At 35.2% G+C, this 7,687-nt stretch overlaps 1 non-coding gene across 1 annotated transcript; it reads right to left on the bottom strand.

Moving 5' to 3' along the window:
* Window positions 1–237: 237 nt before the first annotated feature.
* LOC115064182 lies at window positions 238–368 on the bottom strand. Its single transcript, XR_003844015.1, has one exon. It is a non-coding gene; the product is annotated as a small nucleolar RNA SNORA40 (small nucleolar RNA).
* Between the last annotated feature and the right edge of the window lie 7,319 nt (window positions 369–7,687).

The raw sequence follows: 7,687 nt of genomic DNA, 5'->3' as shown, positions 1-7,687 counted from the left end.
TTCATTCACCTATATGATGTCTATTTCAAGCTTAGTATATGAAAATCTCTTATTGAATAGGAGCCATAATATAGGAATGTCAACTCAAGGAGAAGATCTTTACCTAGGTGTCCAGGGAAACAAGCCACATACTCATTCTGATTGCCCAGCAAAATCTTTTTTGATGCCCAACTGGAAGAACTATAAAATCATGTGGTCTGTTTAAGACGCATTACTGGTATAACTGCAGTTGTATATTCTATTTCGTCTTATAAGTATCAAAACTCATACTGAACAATAAATTCTGGATATCAAAGGAGTATTTAGTTTTGTACCTGTCTTTCATGTCTGGATCTACTCATTGAACCTGAACTCTGAACATCAGGTTCAGAGCTTGACTGAAGTTCTGACTGGATCCATCAGAAAGTTTGGATGAAGTAAGGTATTCTGGAATCTAAAAAAATTAAATGGAGAGAAAATTCAAAGCAGTTCCACTAAAACTAGGAGCAAGACAAGGCTGTCCATCCTCTCCATATCTGTTCAGTATAGTAATTGAAGTTATAGTTTGAATAATAAGACAACTGAAGGAAATTTAGTGGATACAAATTGAAAAATAAGAATTCAAATTATCATTATTTGCAGATGATATGGAGGTAGATATTTTTATAATCTTGGCAGCAATAGGAACTGAAACATAAGCCCATTGTTAAAATATATTGACATAAAAGTAATGTGCACATTAGAAATTAGAAATGTTTTAATAGACCCCAGCAATTGATCTTTCCATTTCTTAACAGTTTTTCCTAAAATATTTCATCTCTATTGAGGATAGTCTTGATATACATAAAATTCTCCATTTAGAAAGAAGTTAAAACAACATAAAATCCCACAGAAGAACCTCCAGTACAAAATTGCTTGGGCAGTTAAAGTGAGTAGTGGAAAATGATACAAAATGGGCTCTCATATGGTTAAACTGTAATACATTTAAATTTAAGCACACATGCAAAATGAAGATATATTTACCCTACCAATCCTCAGCTGTTTTACAATAATTGCCATCCTTTTCCACATATACATCCCTACAAATCCTTCCCATCCTTATAGGATGTGTTTTACACATTTATGTCTACTTTTTAATAATATTCTCAGGGTTTTCTACAGTGCTAGCTTAACCTCCTCATTAGGGAACACTTTAGCAGGTATTATATAATCTGATGTTATTAGCAGTAGTATTACTAGATTTTCTAAATTTTGCCAAAATTTTTCCAAGTATTTCACAAAAAAAAAAAATATATTGGATTTTTATTGCCAATTGCTCAAAATACTCTAGTAGGTGATTAATAGGTTCACAGATTTTAATTTACAAATATTTGTACATATGTCTCATCAACTGTCCTGGCTAATTTTAAATTATTTTTAACTGCTACTAGTGTAAATTGAAACACACAATAAAAAATTGGGGAGAACTTAATGTTATACTTCATAGTGTTACCCTTACCTAAGTTTGATTCATTCTATTTACTATAAAAGTAGCAGTTGTCAAATCCTCATGTGTTTTTCAAAGAAATCTTCAAAAGATAGTGAACTGCTTCATATTACTGTGTGAAAGAGAAAAAAAAGAGACAATAAATTTAAATAAACTATCTACAACCTACAAACTCAGATAAATTGCAGATATAAGTAGATATAATGTAACATTAAACAAATGAATGAATCAGTAGAATCTAAACTGAGAGAATACATATATACATATATACACATATATACATTTACACATATACACATATACACACAAGTGTATGTGTTTGTGTCCAAAAGCTTTGTTTTAGAATATTATCATCCAACTAAATGACTAAGGATTACCTACTGAAGTAGACTGTAACTCTGAGTCAAAAGTAGTATTCTTCCTGTACATTACTTCTCTCGTGTATTTTTTCACATCAATGAGTCACACACACATATAAACACACACACACACACACACACACACACACACACACACACGTGTGGCTTGGGAGATGAATCACACTCAAAAAAGTACTTGTTATTCAAGGATAGCTTATTAAGTCTGAAACATAGAAACTATATAAAAGTGCTAGGATTGGAGAAACACATAAGTGTAATCCCAGTACAAGGGAATAGAGACATGGACGTTGCCATTATTGGCCAACCAGCATAGATTTTATGATACATATCAAGTTACTTTTCAAAAACTTTTCAAAAAGTTCAAGAGAACTTTTCTAAAAAACAAGATATATGAGATATAACATATCTTATAAAGTGGAAATTTCAGGTTTCTTTGGAGACTCAGGTTATAATTACATTCTTTTGTTTATTTTGTTTGGTTTGGTTTTTTGGTTTTTTTGTTTGTTTGTTTTTTGGACAGACAAGCAAAAGAATGTTTTGCTAAAGCATACATGTGAAAGAATGTTTTGCTGAAGCAGACACAGGTTAAAGGAAATAGTTCCATAGCAAACACATGAAAGAACACAAGATGTTTAAAATGAGTATAAATGAAACTCCATAGACTCTGGGAGCTTGAGCATTGGTTCACTTTGCTGTACCTCACTAGTCTCTGACAAGAATATATTGGTTCACCTTACATTGTATTGCTGGGCTTAACTTGTGATGCCTTCACAGAGAGAAACCCACCAACTAATTTCTTATAAGATTCATGCAGCTTCTTGCCAATCTTTCAGATTCAGTGAATTGGTGAGTCCTGCAGTTTTTTCTTGTTTGAACTGTCTTGCTGGTTCTTGTATTGTGTCTGCCAAGTGGACTGTATCAAGTGAATCTTGTTGGGCATTTGCTAGTGGGTTGGACAAGGAACAAAGAAGTTTGAAATCACCCAAGTGAAGAATTTCTAAACAGGTCTACTTCCCCTGTGTTACATTAACATTTAATTTTCATTACCTTTGGTGAGTGATAGGATAGTTGGGAGACTGAATCCTTATTAAAGTAGGTTGTAAAAAATATTTTCCTACAATCTATATATCTATGCATCTATTATCTATATGGAAAGATTTCTCAAAATAGACAATAAAAAGGTTAATGTAGAGACTCATAACTGGTCAAAGTTCTGGTGAATGCATATATATATATATATGATATATATATATATATATATATATATATATATATATATATATATATATATATATCAATTAGCTCTCAGCATCAGTGGCTACTTCTACAAGTCCCACACAAGATTTGGACCATTGACATTGGATGGAAGAGGGGCTAAGAAAGTACCTCCCCTTTCTGAGGAGATATTAGGAGGAAATGATTGATGGGTGACAGAAGTTATTTTTTTGCAATGGGATAGTCACTTGTAGGTTTCTCATTTTCTAGTAAATAACCTCCCATCCATGTCCATTAAAGTCATCTGAATTGAATGCACTGAGGCCCAAGATGTGAATGACATAAAAGTAACAAGAGGGCTTGTTGGAGAAAAGAATAGAGAGAACTAATTCCCTTATATTGTCCTTCTACCTCACTTCTGTGTATATTTTGTGGTACTAATATGCACAGATGTGCACATACATATACAGGCACACACACGAACACACAAATAAATGTAAAAATATTTAAAAAATCATGTCATCATATGCATCCTCTTTCTTTCAATTCTAAGATATACTTACTCTACTTCTAACAAGAAACTATATAACTTACTTGCAAGCCCTAGGCATGCTTTGTGGTTCCTTCCACTACTACAATATAAGTGAGTACAAGGGGTTCAGTATGTATAGGCAGGAAGTTACTGAAGAGAAAATATCAAGGTAAAGAACACAAGATTGCTGCAAATATTGAAAAACTAAGGGTTAAACATGCATATAAGATATTTAATATTATGTTGACAGTACTATAAAATATATTATGATGCTATAATAATATATGGTGAATATATGCCTATATAGGCTTCAATATCCATTCACAGTTTTCAAACCTTTTATTCTTGTGACATAATGTTGTTGTTTTCAAAGTTCATGTTTGAGAAAGAAGGAATCAACTTACAGAAATATTCTGTAATATTATATTTAAGTTTTTAGTGCCTTGTGTCCTAAGTGACATTGTTTAAATGTAGCAGAAAGGAGGAAGAATTGGAAAAACATACATTAGCTGAACAGAAACTACAGGAAAAGAAATGGCAGTGAACATAGTGAATATAGTGAACAAGCAGATTATTCTCTACATTTGGACAGAATAAAACATGAATAAGATAAAAAAGTGTAATGATTAGAGTTAATAGCAAGACATGGAAACCCCAGAGAAGACACAGGCAGAGGGATACCATGTGGTTTTAATAATATATAAATGGGTCTGGAGAGATGGCTCAATGGTTAAGAGCACTGAGTACTCTGCCAGATGTCCAGAGTTCAATTCCCAGCAACCATATGCTGTCTCCCAACCAGCTGTAATGGGATCTAATGTCCTCTCCTGGTGTGTCTGAATAGAGCTAAGTATACAGTCATATATAAAATAATTCTTTAAAAAATTGTAAATGACTGTACTATATCAAGGTGAAAAGAAGTTGTATCTGAGAGTTTCTCCACCTAGAAAGTGATAGAATAATTGAAATTAACAAATCTATTAATGATGGAAAATTTTTTTCAAAACAAGTGGGCAAATCAGACGTATTATAAATATTGACATAATCAAATAATATCTCAAATTGAAGTATTAAATATAGAGTATGGAAATTATTTATTTAATTATAAGATAATATAAATAACAAGGAATGTTAAGGATTTTAATAAATTAATTTACAGTCCATTTCTACAATGCATATTATACAACATAATGTAGTAATTGAAGATAATTAAAAATTTCTAACTATAGCAAATTTCCCTATGGAGATGTAAACAAAAACCTTCCATTCCCATAGGACAGAAACAACTAGACAAAATAAATATTTTTCCAGTATCTCACCTTGCAAAACAGAGTGTTCAGCAACAGAAATCTTAGAGAAGTTACTTCAAATGTGTAGGTCATGTCAAAACAGTCAGACTACCATATAGTAGAATCCTATTACTGGTGATAATCTCCCCCCATCAGCATTGCTGAACAGAATTTTTTTTGTTGTCTTGACACTCCACCCTGACAAATAAAACAGCTTCATGAGTGCACATGAAACTGGGGCAGAATTACACACACCTGCCACAGAGGCACAAAGACTGGTTGGTGAATGTCTGATGACCACCCCCCCCCCCATACTGTCCTTCTGTAGGAACTCCAACAGGCCTAACCTTTACACTGTGTGAGTAGTCACAGCACTCTAATGAAGATTAGTAAGGCTTGGTAAGCTCAGAGTTCAAGGTTCTACAGTAAATGGCAGTGTCCACACACAGTAGGCATTATCACAAAGAAAACTGAAAAAAAGTGGTTGAAATTTACATTTTTAAAGATATATATTGTTCTCTTTCCAGACAATGAAAACATGAGTCAGTATATGCTGGGGCTTCAGATTCTTGTGGGTTTCAGTCTAGGCACAGTATATAGTATGATATTCTAACCTGGAGTATATGTAAACAACTCATTGGCATGCCCCTTCATTCCTCTCTACAACAATTGACAATTCAAAATGGGCATGTTTATAAAAGAAAGATTGTGTGTGAATTTAAATCAACCCACCATCCTTGGTTTGGAGCTTGAGACACAACAGCACAATCAGAAATTATTTGAGATGTTTCAAACAGGGAAACAGCAGCCCATTCTAAAAGAATATGGTGGGTGGGTATGCATGGAAGGTGAAACGTGAAGAATGTTTCAGATATTGCCACATGACATTAAACAAAACATTGATTAATATAAGTGGGCTGCTGGCCCTGTGGGTTTTGTACATCTGTATCAAGTTTTCACTATCTGGGAGACTCTGTGGGACTCATTCAAATTAACACACATTATATAATACTATAAAAGTGGCGGTTTATAAATCTGATTTCATGATTGGGTTACCTCACTAAGGATGATATCCCCCAGATACATCCATTTGCCCAAAATTACATAAATTCATTGATTTTAATAGCTGAGTAGTACTCCATTGTGTAAATGTACCACATTTTCTGTATCCATTCCTCTGTTAAGGGACATCTCAGTTCTTTCCAGCTTCTGGCTATTATATGTAAGACTGCTATGAACATAGTGAAGCATGTGGCCTTATTACCAGTTGTAACATCCACTGGGTATATGCCCAGGAGAGGTATAGCTTGATCTGCAGGTAGTACTATGTCCAATTTTCTGAGGAACTGCCAGACTGATTTCCAGAGTGGTTGTACAAGCTTGCAATCCCACCAGCAATGGAGGAGTGTTCCTCTTTCTCCATATCCTCGCCAGCATCTGCTGTCACCTGAATTTTTGATCTTAGTCATTCTGACTAGTGTGAGATGGAATCTCAATGTTGTTTTGATTTGCATTTCCCTGATGATTAAGCATGTTCAGAAGTCACTATAAGAGGATATTAGTCCAGAAATTTAGAATACCTAAGATACAATTTGCAAAACACAAGAAAACCAAGAAGAAGGAACACCAACGTGTGGATACTTCATTCCTCCTTAGAATAGGGAACAAAATACCCATGAAAGAAGTCACAGAGACAAAGTTTGGAGCTAAGACGAAAGGATGGACTACCCAGAGACTACCCTACCCTGGGATTCATCTCATCATCAGCCACCAAACCAGACACATGACAGCAAGATTTTGTTGAAGGTACCCTGATATAGCGGTCTCTTGTGAGGCTAACAAGAAACATAGAAGCAGATGCTCACAGTCATCTATTGGATGGAACACAGGGCCCCCAATGGAGGAGCTAGAAAAAATATCCAAGTAGCTGAAGGGGTTTGCAACCCTATAGGTGGAACAATAATACTAGCCAGTACCCCCAGAGCTCGTGTCTCTAGCTGTGTATGTAGCAGAAGATGGCCTAGTGGGCCATCATTGGGAAGAGAGGCCCCTAGGTATTTTATTTATTTTTTTTTGTTTTTTTTAAACACAGGTTTTCTCTGTATAGCCCTGCCTGTCCTGGAAGTCACTTTGTAGACCAGGCTGGCCTCGAACTCAGAAATCCGCCTGCCTCTGCCTCCCTGCCTCCCTAGTGCTGGGATTAAAGGCGTGCACCACCACACCCCAGCTTAGGCCCCTAGGTCTTGCAAACTTTATATGCCTCAGTACAGAGGAACGCCAGGGCCAAGAAGTGGGATTGAGTGAGTAGGGGAGCAGGGCTGGGGGAGGATATAGGGAACTTTGGGGATAGCATTTGAAATGTAAATAAAGAAAATATCTAATAAAAAAAAATCTCAAAATAAATAAATAAATAAATAAATAAATAAATAAATAAATAAATCAGTCTGATTTCGTTCATTACTGGCAAGAAAGGAATCTCCTGAAGAAACAGTAACTCGTGTATGACAGAAATGTTGGGCTTGGGTATGTGGCCTAGGTGGTAAAGTGCTTGCTATGTAAGCACAGAGATCTAAGGTTGATCCATCGCATATGTGGAAGAACTGTTAATCCTCCCACACTGTGGAGGCAGAGAGAGGGAGATGCCTCAGAATCACTAGTCAGCTATTCTTGCCTGGTTGGTGAGTTCAGGTCAGTGATAGAACCATTCCCAAAAGCAAGCAAGCAAGCAAGCAAGCAAGCAAGCAAGCAAGCAAGCAAATAAACAAAGTGGAGAAAAATTGAGGACCACAGTTAACATTTAACTTTA

Source organism: Mus pahari, chromosome 5 (genome assembly GCF_900095145.1).
Source record: "Mus pahari chromosome 5, PAHARI_EIJ_v1.1, whole genome shotgun sequence".
Classification (NCBI taxonomy): domain Eukaryota; kingdom Metazoa; phylum Chordata; class Mammalia; order Rodentia; family Muridae; genus Mus; species Mus pahari.
The sequence above is the reverse complement of the archived record's forward strand: the minus strand, read 5'-3'. Positions and strand labels throughout refer to the sequence as shown.